The following is a 23245-nucleotide window of genomic DNA, read 5'->3' as shown; positions in this document are numbered from 1 at the left end:
TTATACTCCATCTTGCCTGTTTATCAGATTTCCTATTCTGCCAAACTTAATTTTGATGGAATCCCAATCCATGCCAGACCTTTTCTTGTGTACCTTAATTTCTACTTTGTGAGACCAATTTTTCAGGAATTACAGTCCTTCCCAGACTAGATTACTTCCGTAACAGATACTCCCATGGATTGTTTCCCTGGCTCCTTCATTCTGTATTCATTTGACCATGACTGTATTTCTTGGCAGCATTAAAGCAAAGTGTGTTTGAAAAATCACAAAAAAGAGAATTATGCACTTTATTTTGTGACCTAAGAATATATGACTACAGATGTCCCAGTGAGTGTTCCTTAATAGCATTTTCTACTCAGTAGGACCTGCAAGTATAGAGACTAGAATTGCTTCTAAGTTGCTTTCTTTAGATACAATTTTTCTCCCTTCCCCTACCCCTTGATTAACATATTCATTCTAGAAAAAACGTGAGCAGCTAAAGTCTTTGAATGAAAAGGGGGTGGGTTGGAACACCCCTCAGCCACAGATGGCTGTCAGAATGAAATGAAGCTTATGTCTGCTGAGGGAATCAGACATTACTGTGAAATCTGGAGAGAAAAGAACGCAGCAGAAGGCCACATTTCTAAAGATGTTTGGCACCAAGTGGCATTGTGAGGGTTAATTTACTGCTAGAAACTGTCAAGCTTTTCATTCTCAGCAGACACACAATAGACAGATTCTCAAAGTGCCCATCATAATCACAGATGCTGGATTAATGCTAAAATGAAAGCTTCATAAATATTAAAAAACTGCAACTAATGATGTAGCACAGTCTGAAATAAGAACCAATTTGAAAAAGCTGAGAATGTGCCATATAGCTGTAGTAAGAATCTGACTTTCTCAAACCGATTGAACTGACTCAGTTCCTAACAGAAAAGAGGCTTATGCATATTAGGGGATGAATTGACTGCCAAACTTTACAAATTGCAAAGACTAATTACCATAATTAAGCCTTGGACAGAAGAGGAAAATTCCATTTATCTCAAGAATGACTCAGTGAAACTTCAACAAAGAGGGTGAAAAAAAAAGCACAACGATGGGGAAAATTAAACAGTGCCAATAAAAGAATAATTTTCACTTGGAGAAGGACTAGGAGAAAATTATGTTCAACTTTCCCTTGAAATGCAACACAATCCACCAATTAACATATAGGTCGGTGATCCTAAAACCAAAATTATCTGAAGTAGATGAGGTTGCAGTCAGGCTCCCCTATATCTTGGCAGGTCTCAGCTCCAGTTTCCAAGTGGAGTCTGAAGATCTCTGGGAATTACAACTGATCTCCAGATGAAATAAATCAGTTTCTCTGGAGAAAATGGTTGATTTGAAGGACTGAATCTACAGCATTATACCCTACTGAGGTTCCTCTCCTCCCCAATCCCTATTCTCTCTAGACTCCAGCTCTGAATCTCCAGGAATTTCCTTACCTGGAGATGGCAACCCTTGGACCATTACAGGTAAGCAAGACTACAATTAGGCATTTTATATTACACCAGGACTATGTCTATTAATGGGACTGTTCCAGCAAAACAAAAGGACACTGAAACCCGATCTCTGTCTGCTGCTTGATTCTTCACCTAACAGCCTTTTGTTGATGTTTAAGGTAGTACTGTACTTAAATCTTGCCTGCCAGGTATAATCTTGACAGGTACCTATTCTGGAAAGGACAGAAGGCACCACAGCCTAAAGAAGGATCAATAGAGACATTGCCAGTGGCAAAGGTCTATCAGGACTGGGGAAAAATGCTGAAACCAAAGCTACCTACTGATCCACTTTGTGTATGCCTGTGTGGAATGCTCAATATGTTTTCAGTTTGGGATGTGGTTTTTATGTAGCATCTTGATGACCATACAGTTGGGGTAAACATATTGTAATGCAATATATAAGAACTGCTTCAAAGCAAACCTTATGGAAATTGATGGGATGCTTCCATTATCAATGGCTTGGGGATTGGAGTGAATGATGAGCTAGTTCTTTTGGTACTATGTGTTCAGAATTTTAAATTGTCAATTTTTTTCCACATCAAACCTTTCTAGATATGCTAATTATACTCAAAAGTTTGCTTGTTAGGACTGCATCTATCACAGTGCCCTTGCTACTTAGCATTTTACTTTCAATTGCCCAACCAAAGAAAACAGAATAGCTACAGAAAATGGAGAATAAATTTATTCAATATTTTCTTTTTGTTTCAGAAATGGTCCCGTATCTATGTACATATGGCACAATCCACAACTTTTATACTTTTACAGGATCCAGATTTTTTAAGACCTATTGACAGAAATTTTCCTGTTCTCACAAAGATAAATAACATATCTACAAATACAGTCCTTAAAACCCAAACCAAAACTGGGCTGCTGCAAGATATCAGCCCATTCCACACAAGCCCCTGAAAACATTTTGCAAACATTTTCAAAATGTTTCTCAAAACCCTCTGTCTCACTGACCCCCTCAAAAACACTTCCTGGCTGCCATTTTGTAGTAATTCTATTTTTTTAAAAAAACTTCTTAGTTCTGTAACTACAAAGCTTCAAAGCCTCATGCTGCAGTTCTCTAGGAGTCATATCTACATAGCTATGGAGACACGACCCCCTCCAAAAAAACCTGACAGAAATACAGCTTGAGACAGTCATTGTAGTGTGAGCTCAGAAAATGGCACTGATGAGGAAGTCCAGGGACTGCAGAGAGGTGTGGGAAATGTTTTTGCATAGTGCATGATTTTTTTTCAAAATGTTTTCAAAGAAGAATTCCTAGGGAACAGCAGGCAAAGAAAGCATTTTCAGGCAGGAAATAAAATCTGAAGATCCTCTGAAGATGCCAGCAACAGATGCAGGCGAAACGTCAGGAGAGAATGCTGCTAGAACACGGCCATACAGCCCGGAAACCACACAGCACCCAAGGAAATAAAATGTTTTGGGCAAAAAAACCATGTGGAACTCCATGAAGTGAACATTTTATTTCCTGCCTCAAAACATTTTATTTGATTTGTACAGAAAGAGCCAATGTTTAAATTCATAGATTGGGCTGTTAAAAGGATCATTTGACTGCTGCTTTGTAGAATCATGGAGATGAGTAATACATAACTTTTCTGGAAATGTATCCATGAACAGAATTTACAGGCCAATCTAGAGGCTTTGCTGCCACAGCACCTCCAGAGGGCAACAAAAACCAGAGAATCCCTGGCTGCCTGAAAAGCCCCCACTGGCAGAAACAGACTTATGCCCCTCTTTGAAAAGCCCACTGGAAAGCTAAGATCAGCTCCACTCCTGGAAATGCCCCTGGCTCAACCCAGCCATGTGGCATCCTTAGCTAGGCTGGAAAAGCTCTGGGGCAGGCATCTTTTCCTGGGTTAGGCATTGTTGAGTCATGTGGTGCCGTTCCACTGTCCTGTTTGACCTTCCTGCTGGCATAGATGCCACTTATGCCAGTGGGGTGGGCAAATGCATTGGCAAAACTTCTTTTAGGGCTTTCTCAAGTCCTAAGGGGGGAATTGGTGGAAATTGGTACAAACTTTTAATGTAAGCAGCAGCGTATTTTATGTTTACACAAAAAGTACTGAATAAATCTGTTCCCATCTAAGATAGTTTACAGTCCAGACATAACATTTATTTGTGTAGGCTGAACAATAAACACAAACAACACAGTTATAGCAATATAGTCATTCACTATTGAAATGAAGAAACTGACTATCTGAAAAAACAGTTTAAAGGTGTGACCCTTTATGAGAGGTGGGGATTGAATGAGTCTTGAGATTGACTCAGCCTCAAACTACACAGCTCTCTTTCTCACTGGACTACCGCAGGGTCTCTAGTGTCATGCAAACAGTCTCATGCAAACAGGACTTCGGCAGGATTAGTAAAATTCTGGTTACACCCTGCCCAAACACACATTCTTTCTATCTTACTTTCTTTGTCTATGGTTGAGGACTAGTTCTTTTGCTTCACTATGAAAATACCTCAGTATTTTGCTTTCATGGTAGCACAGCACCACAAACTGGCATGATGGGTGATATACTACAAATGTTCCAACAGTGTGTGAATAAGTTGTTGAGATGATATGTGAGCTTATTCAAATACATAAAGATGTAATTTTAGTGCAAGTCAAGTAAAATTCACAATTAAATGTTCTGAGCCTCACCTGTAAGTCTAATGCTGTACAAAAGCCAAAAGAAATTATATAGCTGTTACGTATTTAAGTAAATCATATGTTTCCTACAACTCACTTCAGAAATTGTGGCATTTTGGATCAGATTTTGACAAGTATGGTAACAGAAAAGTATCAGAGGTCTAGCTGGATATCAGAACTAAATGGGAACTAAATAGTCTTGAAAGCTGTCACTAAAACAGCCTGGATTCATCTCACATACTGTTGTGTGCTGCCACTACATGGTGCTAAACAGGAAGTTAGAATCAACAGTCTGGTATCAGCAGTCTGGCATTTGGCCTAAAATGCCAAATTAATTTTGAATCATTGTGGAAGAACACACAGAGTTCATTTCCTCTTCTCTCAACAACACTTCCATAGCCAACCTGAGCAATCGGATATTCTCCCTCTCTCTCTCAGTGGGTGTGTGTATGTATGTGGTGAAAACATACATTCCACAGCCAATTCAACACTGCAGAAAATATGAAGCTGCTTCCCCCTCCTCCACCAGCATCTGGCATGTCAGGTTTATTCACAGAGGATTAAAGAATAAGTGACAGCTATAACCAAGAAAAGTGTTTCAGTACTTCACCAGCAAGACACTGATTGACTGATCTCATAATAGCCATTCACAGTTCAACACCTTCACTGAAAAATGCCAACACTTAAGATGTGCATGCTTCATCTGATCCTTTGTTTGATGGGTCATTCATTGAGTACTTGTGTTAGACCCTACTCGGTACGCATAACATATAATTTAACATGAATAACCTTTAGGTTATGATTAGAAAAAAAGTTCAAGAAACCCGAGCTCAGAAACAACCATTTTACTTTTTTAAAAATTCATTACATTTATATTTGTTTTTTGAATATGTTTTTCATATACCTGCAATGCTCTTCTTGAATATTTTACAACAAATATGCTTACTTGTTGCCTTTTTCTTTCCAAATCTTACTTTCCTTTGATTTTTCATTTAATCTATCTTTTTAAAAATGTGCTTTCTTCTTTGCTTTAATCTCTTGTTCATACCATCAGTCATTTCAGCATACTGGAACCACATTTCTCTTTATTGGCTACTTCCCTCACTTTACTGCTTTGCTTAGATTATGATTCATGGGCAGATACTTGTTCTTATTTTTAACCCTGAAAATATTTCCTGCAATGTTTAATATAATAAGAAATTGAAACTTTCAATCACAGAACATTTCCTAGTTTCCACTGACCTTAATCCAAGGCAATGTAAGCACAGCAGTAGGCTGCTAGTGTACCAGCACTTATATATTTGTCAATACTGGTTACATGTATAGTAGAAAGAGTTGGACAGCCATATTTATTCAAAATCCAAAACCAAGAATGAAATTCATTTAAAATATTTTATTAGGACCAAACTGAAACAAAACATTGTGCAAGTTTTCAAGCCTATGAGGACTCTTCATCAGACTTAAATCTCTTTTTGCCATTGCTTTTTTGTTTTGTTATAATATTCTGTGGCAGAATTCCAAATGTGCCCAGAGGATCGGAAAGGGTGTGGACCCCTGATGTAAGGAGTCACAGCCAAGTTATAAACATCTATTGCCACCCGAAGTCGAGACTGGTACTGCTCCGAGTCCCCAAACATAACACCAACACAACACTCATGTATGTAGGGTTAAAATTTTGGCCATAGCCAACCATTTTATTGACACAGAATGAAAAGAAGCATGAGGTGCAGCATGGGATCTGATTTGTACACTGGGCAGCCCGAGTGCTGTCCCCCAGTGAAATCTTCCTCCGACTGTTGGAGGAAACCGTTTAAGCCTTGCACTGCAATTGTTGGAACTCAGCAGAGGGCCTCATGCTGGCGATCCGGTTTTGTGCAGCACAGCCATAGTGGAACTCAGCTGGGCAGAAGGTCCCATGCTGAAGAACCATTTTACTGCCAAGGAATGCAAGCCTCAGTAGCCCCTGCTTGGGTGTCCTGCCTCGTGGCTTGCCCCAAACCTCTCAATGAGGTACCACCAAAGAGGGCTAGGTCCCTAGCTGCCCTCACCATCAGATCAGTTCCCATGCACAACCCACTGGCATGGCTATGACAGCGAACACATGCATTAACATTGATTGACAGGGGAGAGGTGGGTGTGAAAACTCACCACACCAGCCTGAGAAGAGGAAGGCCATGGGGCCACTCGCCCCTTTTTATGTCATGATGCTGTGCCGGCATCATGACTTCTTTTGCCCATGATGGGCATGGCCACTGCCTGCCCCCTGCTCTTTAAAGGGAAGGTGCGGCGGGGGGCTCTTTGCCATGCTCTTACCTGGCCAGCAATGGCAGCCGTGCTAATTTACAGCTTTGAACCACATGGACCCGCCACCATGCTTGGGTCCTAAAGGAACTGTTGTGATGTCAGACGTGTGTTCCTTCCAGGTCATGAACCACATGTTTATGTTTCACTGAACTTAATATGACTTACTTCTGAATAAGCATGCATAGGGCTACACTGAAAGAAGCATGAGTGTTTTACAGCAACAGAAAACCTACAGTTGGTTCAAGCCTGTTTATATTTGCATGCATTATGTTGCATTCATTGACTGTCCCAACCCCATTGAATTCAGAACTCTGCTTATCAATAAGACCACACTGATTTATTGTGTGGTCTATTGCCTAGGATTCTAGACAGCTGCCAATTATCACAGTGCTTCTTATCCTACATAAACAGCACCATATTTTGCCCCTGCTTCTGTGCTGTCTAAAAGAGGAATTCTTTTGAAAACAGCGATCAAAACTGCTTCTAAAATCATACCAAAAAGCCTTTCAAGGCTAAGGAGTTTAACTGGTATTGTTCTCTTCTGCTTTTAATTTCTGTTATAGTTTTATTTTTATAAACAGTGAATTTCTCATATTTGTTTCAGAAGCAATATTAATTATCCTAACTTGAAATGATGGATCTATTTTCCAGTCAATTGATCAATTACTGTCTTGGTCCATAATGCGGAAATATATATGGGCTGCACTAAATTAATAAATTAATATGCTGGACCAATTTTAATACCTTTGTCTATTGTATTATGTGCTTGAGAAACACATGAGGAAGAAAGGACAGAGATGCCACTATTGAGTACAGGTGGAAGCACAGTGCTGGAAGGACAGGCTCGGAAATGGGAAGAAGGGATTAGTGGAGAGAGAAAGGGGATGAGAGAGGAATGAGAGTGCGATATGATTGATTGATTCTAGAGTGTGTGTGGGGAGGGGGCTGTGCTGAACTGGCAGAAAGTGTTAGAGAGTCAGAGAGCACAGAAGGTGACAGGATTTCAGAGTGAAAGGACTGGGAGTATCAAAACTCATCAGAAAGAGTTAAAACTCTGTGAGCATGGCAGAATGTGTTAGGGCTTCTGAGTGAAAAAAAGCCAGTATTTAGTCAGTGTGTCAGCATCTATACAGAGAAAATCCGAGCCTCAATAAACTCGGTCAAAATAAAGGCAGAGTCTGAGAGAACTATGGGTGATTCCTTACAGCAAATGCATAATGGGTTGCAGTAATTATAAAGGAACCAGTTTTTCTTTTTCTGGGTCACATGAATGCCAAACAGGCAGTAATTGGAGCTCGTGGTAACACTCTGGGATGCTTTTGCGCCTTCACATGAAGATGCTTCTCTCTATAAAAGAAATTTCCTGCTTCACACAGAAAAATGGTCCTGCAGCCATGGTAACCATCTCACAATATGATTGGTTGCACCTTTGTAGCTGTGCATGTGTAACATGCACTTTAAAAAAGGAGGGAGGGGCCTCCCTGCAATGATAGGGCAATGGCAGGTGAAATCTCCCTGACTGTGGACAGTGCGGTGGAAGGGAGGGTTTCCTGCCTGACCATTCATGTGGCAGTGCCTCCAACCTCGCATTTTACAAAAGAATTGCTGGTTTATCAATTTTTGAAAGTCCCAGGTTGAGGGAAATAAAACGGGGCAGACCCAGGCAAAGCCCCCCCCCCCCACACACACACATGGTTTGTATTGCATCCTACATTCATTTATATTTGCTGTGTGTGGAATCCACCTATGAGAGAAGCTATCAGAAAGTGTTAGAGTCAATTTATGTTGAGTGATGTCCTCAAAGTATTTGTTGCCTCAGCTTTATTTTATTTTATCTTGTAAATATTTTGCTTGAAACCTTGAACTTACCTATCAGTTACAAATAAAATCTTACTTCGAAGAAACATCAGAAACCCACCCTATTTTCCTTAGAACCACGTATAGGCCATCTACTTTGCCTTATAAGCTTGTACACACTACCAAAAGGAGATAAAGGGTGTTTTTTCGGGGGGGGGGGGATTTATATTCCTGGTGGAAGCTACCATATGGGGAAGAATTAAAGAAATAAATATTAGTTGGCATTTATATATTTAGTTTTAAAGTGGAATTCCACTGCAAGATGGGGATTTGAACCTGGGTCTCAAAGACCCTGTTATGAAGCACTAACTGCTGCACAATGCTGGCTTTCATAGAGTGGCTACTGTTGAACATTAGCATGCAGCCAGACCAAGTTGAGTCATGCAAATTGGGGGGTATCAAGTTACCCAGTGGGTGCTTCAAAAACTAGAGTTGCCAACCTCCAGGTGGGACCTGGAGATCTCCTGAAATTAAACTGAATTTCAGAAGAGAACATGGAGAAAATGGCTGCTTTGGATGGTGGTCTCTATGGCATTATAACCTGCTGAGGATATTATATGGCATTATATCCTGCTGAGTCATCTTCCCTCCCCAAACCATGCCATCTTCAGACTTCACTACAGAATTTCCACAAATTTTCAAACCTGGGACTGGCAACCCTAGCTAGGTCTTATCCCTACTAGTTCTCTCTCAAAGGCCAAAATAGGTTTTTCCCCTTGTCTTTTTACTCACACAAACAAAGCCTTGGAATACTGTGACTGTCCAGCAGTAACTGTTGAGGAAATCCATTGTTTAAAGCTACAGGTGTTCCTTTTATAATTCTGGCTTTTTTAAAAACTCCCCAATATATTTTTTTTAATGTCACATTTTTCTGAAAACCTGGAACCCTTTTCAGGCCTGCAGTAAGATCCGTCTTGCCCATTCACAGCTCCAGTCACCAGATTTAAGCATGCAAAAATTTGTCTGACTTCACTATTAGAATATAAACTGATATATGATAATAGTGTGTTAACAGTAAAATCATGCTAAGATACAAGAATCTATCAGTGCTACATTTGAAGCGCCTCTGCAGCCATTCTGAGTGAAAATTTGAAGCATTTCCCACATCAGACTTTTATATCTCTCTGCACTTGAGTGTGTTTATATTATAGTAAATTTGACTCTCGTATGTTTTCCCTTTGTTTCTTTATATTCCTTGGGCAAACAGCTTTTTTTTTTTGCTTCTGCTGTAAAGTGGTGGTTTTCAGAACATAAAGGTTTGGCTGTGTACCTTCCCTAGCTGTAGTGAAGTACTGTGCAGTCATGGCAGTATTATCTCCATCAGTTAAGGTTACTTTTCCTGTTCAGAAGATTTAATACACTTGACCGAAAAGGCTGAGTGCCAGACTGGGAAAACAGATTTTCACAGAGACCTCATATACAATTGCCTGTTTATATGTGAAAGTTATATGGAGATTAAGATCACAATAGCAAAGGTTCATATGTCCGCACAGACCACTAATGTGCTGGTTTCATTATCTGCACTAAAAATATTTGTATACAGTTTTATTGAGTGCCAAGCTCTCACTTTCCACAGAGCTGAATGTCTCAAAATGGTAGTGGTAGTGCCTGACAACTAAAGAGCCTTCAAGTTTCAAGTGAACTGGACCAAGAGGTCCACTTCTGTGGCCCCCTGAACAAAATGCCCCAGAAATGCCCCATTATTTCCATGCTTTCTTCAGGGCACAGGATAATGAAAAACTTAAAAGCAAGCAACCACTGGCCAAAAGCTTCCTTATGAAAACTGCACCAACAAGGCCAACAGCACCAACATCAAACCAAGGAATCCCAGCAGAACCACTGACTAATGCATCTGATGCCAAGACAGAGAATTCAAGCCAAATCTACTGGAGCAACAAATGGGAGTCCAGGTAAGCAGAACTAATGTTAACCATAGAAGCCAAACAGAACCCGGTGCCAATGTGGCAGTACAATCTCAATAGAACCAATGTCAAACAAGAGAATCCCAGCAGAGACAACATGGCAAACTTCTCATAATATTACACTTTATTTTTCTTGAGAGCTGCCTCCCTTCCTCCTCCCTTTCATCACTGAAAGACCTGCAAAAAGCAAGAAAGCAAAAAAAAGTTTGGTGCTTTAAAACATCATCCTTGGATATTTCCAGGAATATTTTTGAATATTTCCAGGAATATTTGGGATTGAGATACCTAGACTGACTCTAATTTTCTAATGTTTATCCAGATTCAGAATATACCCACCAAATACTGATAAGGTATTTTTGGGGTACATCTTCAGAATGGATATATCTGAGTGAACATTCCTAATCACTGAGTCTGGATTGAATGAGTTAATCTTGCCTAAATCTGGTTGGGTACCCACTACTGCATCAGACTAGGACAGGGGTAAGAAATCTGGGGAATATATGCTGACAATGGTATATCAGATTAACGTTCTTAGCCCTCAGGGATAGATTTCTGCCCAACAAACTGAGACATTAACTGTACTTCTGGGGGGGCAGTGATTAAGGAGGAAACAACAGGCTCAGCTTACACTCATAATCACTTGAGTTACCAACTTCTTGGACAAAAAAATGTCCTTTACCTTTAATAAAGATTTAAAAATAAGTTATTGGGAAGGTGATATTATTTACTCCACGGCATGAAAAGCATCTGTTGTCTATTTCCATACATTAATATCTCATTAAACAGAAAGGATTCCCCCCTCCACCCAGACTGCTGACAACATTATAATCTCCTAGGTCCCTTTCGCACATGCAGAATAATGCATTTGCAATCCACTTTCAGTGCACTTTGCATCTGTGCAGAATGGCAAAATCCACTTGCAAACAGTTGTGAAAGTGGAAAGTGCATTATTCAGTATATGTGGAAGGGCCCCCAGACATGCACAGCAACTAGCCAAGGCCAAGTGAGTCCAAAGATGTTGGCAGCACCACTGCAGTTTTTCTTACATATATGGTCTGGTATAACCTCCATCCCTTCCCCATTTTTTTTACTAGCACAACGACATCATCAACATTTTTTTTCAGTACCTGGGTCAAAAAGATTGTCCACCTGGTCTAGGATATGATGTTGGATAGTAAGAGCTGCTGTGGCCTATCACAGTTCTACTATCCAGCCATAGGTGATTTGTCAGACAGTTTTAATTCTGAATGTGTATACCCAGTGACAGACCATAAGCTTTTCTTAGTTACGATTGTATTTATGAATTATTCTGGTGAAATTTCTTTAAGTTGTTTAATTTTAATTTTATTTTAAATCAAACAATTTTTGTAACCCGCACAGGGACTTTGGTGATGGGTGGTAATATACAGAAAATAAATAAATAAATATATAAATATCTAAGCTCTCAGGGAAGCCTATTATAGATCACTCCCAGATATACAATGATTATATCTCACAGATAAAATATCCACTCCATAGTTTTGGCAGTCTGTACATAGAATCATACTGGAGCACAGTCTGCCTCGGTTACTTTCTATTGTTTCAGTCTAAGTACATGCATGTTACTTGAATAAAGATGGGTTTATTGTATTTGACAATTGCACACATTTCTTTTCAGTGGGGATACACAATGGTTTTGAACATAATTGTTCCCTTCTACATTTTATCTTGTGAGGAGGTTGAGAGAGTGATCTGCCCAAGGGCACACAGTAAGCCTTCATGGGGGGAAAAAGTTCCAATGTATCTCACATCCTGTTCCACCGGACCATATTGGATCTCATTGCTGAAAGGGCTCAGGAAGAAGTGAATGCTTCACTGATTAAGGGTGTTTTTCCAGCTTCCTCAAAGATGCTAATAAGACCCTCCTTGAAGGAGCTCTCTGACACAAACATTTAAAACAAATACCAGTTGTTTGAACATATGAGTTATTTGAGCAAGGTGCCTTAGCAAGATAATGTCACAACACCAAGCTTTGTTGAATAAAATGGATTTTCTGGACAACTTCAATTTGGCATGAGAACCAGATTTTCTTTTTATTTGAAACAGCCTTGATCCCTCTTATAATGTATTCTGGGATAGGGACATAAAACCCCAACTGGTTTTCCTGGGTTTCTCAATGGTTGAAACCATCAATCCTATTATTCTTCTAATGAGTTGGCAGGGATATGTGTTGAAGTATTTGAAAATGTTCCTCCCACCTAAAATCAACCATAGGTTCCAGAAGGGATTAGTGTAATAATACTTCTAACTTGCACGTTAAGAAGTGATTTAAGTATCTGGACTTTTGCTTCATATAAGTTTGAAAGAAGGCTCCTTAGCTGGAATCTATATGTTCTTTCAAGATGCAAATACTGAGTATAGTGATGTTCTTCATAATTTGATTAGTAATTGTACCCGAATAATACCCTAATACTGGAACATCTATTGCATTACAATAATGAATGTGCAGTTTAACCTTATAATCTTTCTAAGTTATACTTAGTTGTTTGTGCCTACTTTGTCAAGACTCCTGTATGCCCCTAGATAATGAAGATTTATTGACTCTGGATGAATTAATCCTTTTAAATCTGAATCATAGAAGCATAAAGTTGGAAGAGACCAAAAGGGCCATCAAGTCCAACCCCCTGCAATGCAGGAACACACAATCAAAGCACTCCAGATAGCCATCCAGTCTCTGTTTAAAAACCTCCAAAGAAAGAGACTCCACAACTCTCCAAGGCAGTGAATTCCACTGTCAAACAGTCATGAGTCAGGAAGTTCTTCCTAATGTTTAGGTGGAACCTCTTTTCCTGCACCTTGAATCCATTACTCCATGGCCTAGTCCAGTGGTGGTGAACCTTTGGCACTCCAGATGTTATGGACTACAATTCCCATCAGCCCCTGCTAGCATGGCCAATTGGTCATTCTGGAAGGGGCTGATGGGAATTGTAGTCCATAACATCTGGAGTGCCAAAGGTTCGCCACCACGGGCCTAGTCTCTGAGGCAGCAGAAAAAAAGTTTGCTCCCTCTTCGACATGGCATACCTTCAAATATTTAAACATAGCTATCATGTCCCCCCTCAACCTACGCTTCTCCAGACTAAACATCCTAGCTCCCTAAGCTTCTTTTCATAGGGCATGGACTCCAGACCTTTTACCATTTTTTTTGCCCTCCTCTGGACCTGTTCCAGCTTGTCAATATCCTTCCTGAATTGCGGTTACCCAGAACTGTACACAATATTCCAGGTGAGGTCTAGACAATGCAGATTAGAGAGATTACATCCCTCAATCTTGACACTATACTCCTATTGATACAGCCCAGAATCGCATTGGCTTTCTTGGCCGCCACATCACACTGTTGACTCATGTTTAGTCATGGTTTACTCCTAGATCCCTTTCGCATGTAGTGTTGTCAAGCCAGGTGTCACCAATCCTATATTGCATTTCATTTTTTCTGCCTAAGTGTAATATCTTACATTCATCTCTGTTGAAAGTCATTTTGTTCATTTTGGCCCAGCTCTCTAATCTGTCCAGGTCATTTTGAATTCTGACTCTGTCTGGGGTATTAGTTACCCCTTCTAATTTGTTGTCATCTACAAAACTGATTAGCATGCCCTCTATTCTATCATCCAAGTCATTGATAAAAATACTGAATAGCACTGAGCCCAGGACAGAACCCTGTGGCACCCCACTAGTCACTTCTTTCCAGGATGAAGATGAGCCATTAATGAGCACACTTTGAGTACGATCAGTCAACCAATTAGAAATCCATCTAATAGTAGAATTGTCTGGTCCACATTTCACTAGCTTACTTGTGAGAATATTATGGGACACCTTGTCAAAAGCTTTACTAAAATCAAGGTATGCTACATCCACAGCATTCCCTTCAACCACCAAGCTTGTCACTCTATCAGAAAAAAGAGATAAGATTGGTCTGGCATGACTTGTTTTTCAGATGCTGACTTTTTGTGATCACAGTATTCCCTTCTAAGATCTGGCAGACCGTCTGTCTAATGATCTGCTCCAGAATCTTCCCTGGTATCGATATCAGGCTGACTGAATGGTAATTATTAGGATCCTCCTTTTTCCCCTTTTTGAAGATGGAGATAACATTAGCCCTCCTCCAGTCCATTGGGACTTCTCCTGTTCTCCAGGAGTTCTCAAAGATTATAGCAAGTGGTTCTGAGATTAAGTATGTCCATAAGCACATTCAGAGTGAAATACTACTAAATAAAGGGTAGTAGTAAATAAATGTATTTGAGACTGATGCTAGATACAGATTTCAAATTTCATTTAGGGAAAATGAATTCACATTATTTTTTAATAATGTGGTACCAAGTAATGCATAATTAACCACTACATTTTTATTCTCAATATTTCATGAAAAACACATTCAATGTAAAGTACAAACATCTACCACAAATTCAGATTGTTTAATTATATTCTGCTTCCTGTGTCATTCTTAATGCAACCAGAAGAGGAGGAGAAACAGAATATAAACAGCAATGTAGCAGATAGTCTTTATGAAGCTGTCAGATAATTTACATCTGGACAAATGCAATATGAGAAGATAATGTGGAATTTAAAACAAAGAAAATAGATATTATCTTTTTGACCAAGTTCATAAATCTTTTTGAGCCTGAAAATGGTGGCGGATAAAACTTTGGCCAACTGAGACAAACATGAGTTCCGCTACTTGTTCTACATTATATGAAAGAGTCTGTATTAAAACCATCTGGAAATAATGGGAAAACTCTGTGTGTCATTTGATCCTTTCTTTGTCTGCAAGACATGAAATGGAAGGAATTTCCCAATTAATTGTTGGCTGTGTTTTAAGACCACACTGTGAAGTCTATTTTTAAAATGTTTTAATTGCATTAGATCACCCTCTTATATGAAAAAGTGCATATATCACACATTATTAGCTTACATTATGTTCCTACACTCGTTCAGTTGGAGATGAAAAGATCAGCATGATAAGTAGAAAAACAGAATTCTGGCAATAAACATTGAAAAATCCACAGCTATCAAGAGGACAGCTATGGAAAAGAAGAATGGGAACAAAGTTCTAAAACTTTATTGAAAATAATAGCATCAAATACATCAAAGATATCAGAAGATTATACAAAGAACTGATGAAATTGACTCTAAAAGATGTAACATGCAATTTCTCTCCAGAAAGTCAAGCTGTCCAGGCTATTATTTGTAGCTTTTGAGTGAAATTAATTAGCACTACTCCTGACATAGCCAAAATTGTTACTATAGGTGAATTACTGCCTTCCTGGTCTCTTTCTCTTTGTGTTCCAAAATAATTTTTTTAAGGTTTCAGAAAACCATTCCTGCATTTTCTGAGCCATTTTCTCTATTTTGCTAGGCTTTTCCATTGACCTAACCACAGCCATTTTAGAATCTTTCATGCTTTTCTGACTCTTTTAGAAGCACGAGCCTACCTGTTTCTCTCAGAACTAGTGTATATTTTTGTTCAGGTTATCACCCCTGAAAGGTTACTTGTTTTTTACAAGAGAAAAAGGACCCCAAAACACACCCCATAAGAACATACAGTTTCTGAAGTCCAGCTAAGACTTGAAGGAAGGTCCACTTTGTCTTATCACATCAAAGACACTTGTAACATGTATACAACATGTAATTACGCATGTCCATGGTGACGTGTTATGGCACCATAGGTAGTTGTTTTGAACACAGTGTAAGTGGAGACCCAAAACTCAACAAATGGTTAACCTCTCCCCATCTGAAGGAGATTCAGACAGTCAGTCCATCTGAACTGCAGCACTATAGTGGACTGCCAGGTATATATTGTTGTTATGTATGAGTGTTTATTACTTCATTCTCTTTGTTACTTTTGGAGGCTTGTTTATGTGAATTTCTGGGAGAATGGGGGTATAGTGGAAAATTTTCTCAATACCGCCAATCCTGTTCCTCTCAAGGAGGGATCTGATCCGCCCCTCTTCATCGACATATTGCAGCTGTGTAATTTGATTGTGAATATATTCCCCTCAAAAGCTTAACTTTGGTATAGTACTACCAGGTGCAGGCCATCCCTGCAAGGTAGAACAGCATTAAATAACATTTGAGCCAATTTTATTTCTAATGAAAGAGCAGGGCCGGATACTGAGGGAAAGAAAGAGTCCACGGTAGGTATCCACAGTTCTATGGTTCTGTGGTTCTTCTAACTGAAGAATATGTTGTTGTCTGGCCTGGAGTATCCTCCTTCACATTGACTTCATTTCAAGAATTTGCAGAATTTTCAGAGATGCAGAATTTTCAGAGATGAACACAATGGAACTGTGAATTCTTTTGGATACTTTCACCTGAATGTGGACTTACATGCTGCTAGTGATGGCACCAGGGCCCCGCCCCCCGTGACACCCCACTCCCACTTACCTTTGTTCAGCGGGCTGCTTTTTGCAGTCAGCTAAACTCCGGATGCAAATAGCAGCTGGCTGAACTCTGCAGCTGGCTGAATTCCAGGCTGCTCTGGACTGCCCCCTTGTGGGGCCCCACCCCTCTGCCCCCCCACTTACCACTTACTTGCTCTTTGCAGCCGGCTGAACTCCAGGCTGCTCCTAGATGCCTCCCCATGGGGCCCCGCCCCCTGCCCCCCACATACCTTCATCCAACTTGCTGCTCTTTGCAGCTGGCTGAACTCCAGGCTGCTCCAGGCTTCTGCCAGATGGGGGAAGGAGGAGGGGTGTAGGGCGCAGCTACGCCACTGGATTTTAGGAGCATCTATCACTGTTGACACATAACAGTTTTTCTCTGCATGGAATGCAGGAGAGTCAACATGATGATGTGCTCATTTTGAGCCTCCCAGAGCTTCCCTCTGAAACTAGATCAACGGAATGCCTCCTTTGATCCAACTCAAAGGAGGAACTGTGGGGTGGCTGCCGGTGGACTCCCTATGTGTATGCTTTGCCCACAACTATTGTGGGGAGGCACCTAAGTTCTGTATTTCCTCCCTCTCTTTTGGTCATTTAAAAGTGAGTGACAGTGAAACCTTATAACATGGCCCAGCTGCCAAAGGGAATGCAAAGGGAGGTTTCAGGTGGACCCTGCATAATTTCAACAGCACAGACATACTGGAGGAAAAGGGAAAGGTTGGGGTAGTGGCAGTAGCAGCAAGTGGCATGGAGTACCATTCCTACATACTCTCTCACCATTCGCTGCTGCTGCTGCAGTGGAGTGGGACACCTTTTTTGTCTTCCTCTGTGAAATCTCTAGTTATTCTACAATAACACACACATATATTGATGTTCATTAACATACATAAAGACCTCATACTGAATCAGATTTTTGATCAATCAAGGTCAGTATTGCATACTCAGACTACCAGCAATTCTCCAGAATCTCAGGCACAGATCTCTCACATCACCTATTAACTGGTCCTTTTAACTAGAGATGCCAAGGATTGAATTTGGGACCTTCTGCATGTGAAGCAGATGCTCTACTACAGGGCCACACTCGGTCTCTCACATAAATGACAGTAACTGGTAGTGATTGACATGGTCCATAGGCAAAGTGTGCAACATCAGGACAGGGGTAAGTTGACTAAGATTTCAGGGGAAAGAATTAGATTGGCAGCACACATACACATAGAGACATTTAGTGTAATATGGTATCACTTTCCAAACTTTTAATGATTGAATGGACAGATAGAAAAGATATTTAACTCCAGATACAAAGTAGCCCAAATACAGTGAAACTTGGTACCACTTGCATGGCTGAAAGGAATGTATTTCAGTATTCAAATATTTGTATTTCTGAATTGCATGATAAAATCCATTTGGTCTAAAAATAAAGTGTTCCAATTTTATTTTTTGAGTGCAAACCTACTGACATTTCATAGCTTTGAAGAACAGCAAAACAAACTTCTGAGATATTCAGCAATCTTGCTCAGAGATCAGGACATGTTTATTTAGCAATTTGAGTGAGTCAGACACATAAATATTTTAGTTTTAATTCAATCGCGTCTCTTGCAGTCAATGAATCTGAATTATTCTGATATCTGAGGAGTCTTTTCAAGGGAGGTCCTGGAACTATGAGTCCCAGATGAAAGTGCCAGAAATTCTGCAAACTTCCTGTTTAATAGCATTTTCCTATTTTGTTGTAATACAGTTAAATTATGGGTAAGTGTCCTGTGATATTTGTGCCTCCATGAACAATCTTTAAGTCAGAAGGAAAGTTCTGTTTGGAACAAAAAGACTTTCTTAAAAAAAACCTTTTAGCTAATTATACTTTACTGAAAGAAATTATTCTCTCTTACTGATCAAGATTTCTAACTACTTATGGAAGTGTAGAAAATTCTCATTGTATAGGTGGACATTACAAATGGCATTTTGCCTGTATAATTGTAGGATCACCAAAATAACTTAGTATTTTTTTTGAGATCACAGTGGGGTTTTCAAGGCAAGAGACATTCAGAGGTGGTTTGCCATTGCCTGACTCTGCAACACACCCTGACACACCTTGGAGGTCTCCCATCACAACCCTGGTATTCCTTAGAGGTCTCCCACCATGACCCTGGTATTCCTGGGAGGTCTCCCATCCAAATATTTGTGAGGATTGACCCTTCTTAGCTTCTGAGATCAGACTAGATTAGAATTGCCCAGGCTATATATTTCAGTGCTTGTTTCCATTTATTTAATATTAAGTCAATATTTATATTTCTGATGGAAATTGTAGGGTTTTTTAAAAAAATGAACAGGGATTATGTTACATCTGTGTTCTGCACAGCTGTTACCACAGTGATGCTCTAAATAAATGTTTGGTAGGAAGAAGGGCCAGGAAGACAGGACTGCTCTTATTGCTTATTTTGGACTGCCAGACTACACTCCTGGAATTCAAGGGGAAAGGAAACCAAGTTAATATATGTGATTTACAAAAACTCAGTCTGAGGAAGTTTAATAAACTCTCAAATGAACAATCCAGTCTTGTTTAAATTTTAAATGCCAGTGTACTTCTCCCATCCCCACATCTATAAGTCTGTCACATTGAAAGCCTTTCATCCTTCTGAGCCTTACAGTTTGCAAAATGAAAACAAGCAGCTGGATATAACAACAAGTCTATTGTGAAGATACCCCCCCACCCTGCCTTCATTACTCTTCATGTTTTGTCAAATCATCTGCGGCAGGCCTTGTGGTATCAATGTAGAAGAGCACATTCTGTAAGCAATTTCATGGACACAAAGCTATTTCATGCTAGAAGCTTCTGGAATTTAGCAGCTAACTATAGATGCTGCAGAACTACTTTTTATCACTGGTGTCAAATTCAGTCCAAATAGACCACAAAATTCCTTTAGCGTTAGCTGCAGTTATAGGGTTTGGAAACCTTTACAGAAATTCAGACAGAAAATGATGTTTCTTTAGAAACAGTAAGAAATAAAATTGCAGTGATTTTAAACAGAGATTTTTTTTTCCTTTCCTTGTTACAGGGACGAAATATAATTTCTACAGTATTAGGCATCTTGGGAACAGTTTTATGGAGGGATAGTCCATAGATTCTAAATAAATAAAATAACACAAGCTTCATATTATTCATTACAATTATTATTTACAATTTATTTATTTATTGTTTATTTATTGTTTAGACTTCTATACCGCCCAATCCCCTAGGGGCTCTATTTACTATTAACTACAAATTAATGTTTCTCAAAGAACACACATTCTTGACTTTCATATCACTATCTTGTTGTTATGGCATTAATAGAGACGGATTCTGCACGGGCAGACTTAACTGGTGTTGGCCCGATAAAAACATCGTTTGGGGGGAAACTTCTCATGGCTGCCACCTCCAAATCGAGGCAGTACCGCTCTCCCCCCCATGATGTTTTGTTGCTCAATGAGCGACGCAAATGAAAAACAGTGGCGTCCACTCAGTGCTGAGCTAATGGCCCTGGGTGGACACTGCTGTTTTCTGGTGCACAACTTCTGTTTTTAAACTTACCTCCATGTCCCTACATAGCTCTGTAAGGACAAATGGACACCCCCCACCCTCTGACCCCCGGGCCATTGCCTGGGCCATGGGGGCATGTCCCCTTGTCCTGACAGAGCTGCGCAGGGCCACCCACACACAATCCTCTTTTGTAATTTATATTTGTAGCCAGTGGGCATAGCGGTCTGTATTCTGGTTATACACATTGCCCACATCCTTTGTATCTTGTCCCTTTTGTTGCCATTTTTTTGCCAGTAGCTAAAGATTTCTTATTTCATTTGGAATTTGCTCAGTGATCCTGCCTAAAGTTTTAGATGTTTTTATATTTTATATGTATTTAACTCTGATTTTAATTGTAATTATTGATGGTTTTTGAGATGTGATTTTGTTATGTATGTGTTAATGTGTTAGTTGCCTTGATGGTCCTTAGAAGGGCAGAAAAGCAGAGTACAAATTTTGTAAAATAAATAAAAGGGAACTGATATCTTTAGTCTGGAGGTCAGTTATAATTCTGAGAACACCAGGCCCCATTCAGGGACTGGCAACTCTAATAGCATTAGGCTGGAATAACAGAGGTATAGCCAAGAGCTAACCTATTCAACCATGTACAATTCTAAAGTTTGGCATTCTGGTATAGATAGGCATAGGTATTGAGATTGTGCTGTCATGGAACAGTGTTGGAAAAATGTACCAGCATAATTTGGGAAAGTGCCAGTGTAGTCTTAAACAGAGCTATATCCTTCTAAACCAACTAAATTCAGTGAGATTAACAGTGCAATCCTAAAGAGAGTTACTCCAGTTTAAGCCTATTCCTTTCAATGGGCTTAGACTGGAGTAAGTATGTATTGGATTACACTGTTAAGGGTATAACTTTGTTTTGGAGCGCATGGTGAGTGTAGCACTGTTCATAAAGCAAATATTCTGGCGAAAAACCAAGTACCAAGATTATTTAGTGGAGATAATTTACTGTTTTCAAACCCTACATTTTCAAACCCTACAGTCACATATAGGTAACAAAATATGATTATTTTGAAAAATGGTATTAATGGATATAGATCCAGGGACTGCACTGCACTGAGCAATTAAAAATAAAGAATAGTCGTTCTTATTTAATTATGGAGAGGAGAACTGGTTTAAAAAAGAATCAACTTTAAAGCTAATATTGTATGTCCTTCTAAAGGGATTGTCGGGAAAAATAAAATACACATGTTTTGGGTTACTTTTTAATGTGTAGGCACCTAAACATAATACATGTACTCTAACAAGAGTAACTCACTACTGAATTTGTATTACAGGAAACAAGACTTCATATACATTATGGGAGGATATCAGTGTTCCTGAGTCTACAAGTTTTCTTCAGGCAGAGTTTTGATAGTTTTGCCTTAGGAGAGACATAAAACAATTGTTTTATGGTAAATCACTGAAATCTTTGAAAAGCCTTGCTGAAGAACTTCGCTTGCCATCTGCCATGAAACTGTATAGGCAGAACTAAAATGGTGCACAAGATATTATTTCAATATAAACTGAGACCTGCTCGTCTAATTCCTGCAGGCAAGCACCTGCTTCTGTGATCCATTTGTTCTTTCACAGTGTCAGCTTGATATAAACTCTTCAGTGGAATGTATTCACCTAAGGAAATATTTTCATTTAACAGTCTCTGAGTCTTAGTATCTTTTACATACCTTCTTTGTGATTAAGATCCTAATATGGTTCTTAACCTCTAGCAAGTAGCGTTCAGTGGAAAAGCTACCCCAATAGCTTCAGACACAAGACCAATGTAACTCTTTTATTAAAAGGCTTCAAAAATGAATTGAATACTCATATTTCTTTATTTTCACAGTTGCTCCACAGGAAGGAATGTAGAATTTCCTTTGTGTGCCCCCTCCCCCTCAAAGTCTAATTCAAACCTTATGTGGAGATTGTTTAAAACTATTGATGCAGACTATGATCCATATGATGACCAAATTCCCGAGAGTTCTTTAACCCAGTCACATGGGAGTCTCAGTGCCAAGAATTTGTGGTACTGGTATTGGACTTCCTATGCAATTTGGGTGATGTGTGAGGTAAGCTTCATTCATATATTATGCTTGTCATGTAGAACAACATGAGCAGTTTTTGATGTCCTATGTGTGTAGGCCATTTTCCAATCAAAGTCCAGGTTTGTAACATCTTATTTCTCACACAGGACTGCTTTCTTTAAAATATTCTTCAATATCCTTCCTGTCAAAAATTGTCATATTTAAAGGTAATGTTAGATAATTTCTTTGAAAATGTCGAGTTATGATAAAGGATGCAATGTTTACATAAGCTTGATCTCATTGAATGAAAGATGTGTTCTACCAGAAACACTGAGGCTGTTTCTGCACAGGTGGAAAACAGTGCCCTAGGGATGGTAAAAACACCATCCCTGGGACGCTATTCGCCGGCACGAAGACACTGCTTTTGAACCTCACTCCCTGAGCGAGGTTTTTCAAAAGTGGCATCTTTTCGCTGGCGTGGTGTGAAGCACACTGGCACGAGGGTGCCACTTTTGGCCCCTCCGGTTTCCTGTTTACTTACCTCTTCTCCCTGTGCAGCTCTGGACGGCTGGAGAGACACGGCTATGCTGCTCTTCAACCCCCAGAGAGATAATTAAACAGGACATCCCATGGATGGCTCCGAGCAGAGCTGCCTCTGCGGGTCGCAGCAGCTTTAGGGCCACTCGCACGTTACCGGGTGAGCGGCCCCGAAGCTCGACTGGCATGAATTATGCCAGTGGAGAGCTGTTTCCTGCTGCTGTACAGAAACGGCCATAGTGTCTGAATAAATCCTCAGGAACTGTGTTGTATAACTGGAGTGTCTCAATCAAATCTAAAAATTTGGGGGGTACAGCCTGGGGAAGCTGGGGTTTGATCAAGCCCCACATGAGGTGAGGCAGATTGGGGTGACTGGATGAACTCAATGTAAGATGAGGCAGGCAGCAGGTACTGGCTGAGAACTGCATAAGGCAAGGCAAATGGCACTGACTGGTGGAAATCTTTGACGACACAAGGAAAGTT

At 39.8% G+C, this 23245-nt stretch overlaps 1 protein-coding gene and 1 long non-coding RNA gene across 10 annotated transcripts in view; one reads left to right on the top strand and one right to left on the bottom strand.

Moving 5' to 3' along the window:
• The window catches only part of ROBO1 (roundabout guidance receptor 1), a 669323-nt gene that overhangs the window by 408200 nt on the left and 237878 nt on the right, over nt 1-23245 (bottom strand). The window lies entirely within an intron of this gene.
• LOC125432048 lies at nt 1264-22009 on the top strand. The gene is made up of 3 exons (XR_007244385.1): nt 1264-1493; nt 10041-10229; nt 21503-22009. It is a non-coding gene; the product is annotated as an uncharacterized LOC125432048 (long non-coding RNA).

This window comes from Sphaerodactylus townsendi, linkage group LG04 (genome assembly GCF_021028975.2).
Source record: "Sphaerodactylus townsendi isolate TG3544 linkage group LG04, MPM_Stown_v2.3, whole genome shotgun sequence".
NCBI lineage: Eukaryota > Metazoa > Chordata > Lepidosauria > Squamata > Sphaerodactylidae > Sphaerodactylus > Sphaerodactylus townsendi.
This window is presented reverse-complemented; position numbering and strand designations above follow the sequence as displayed.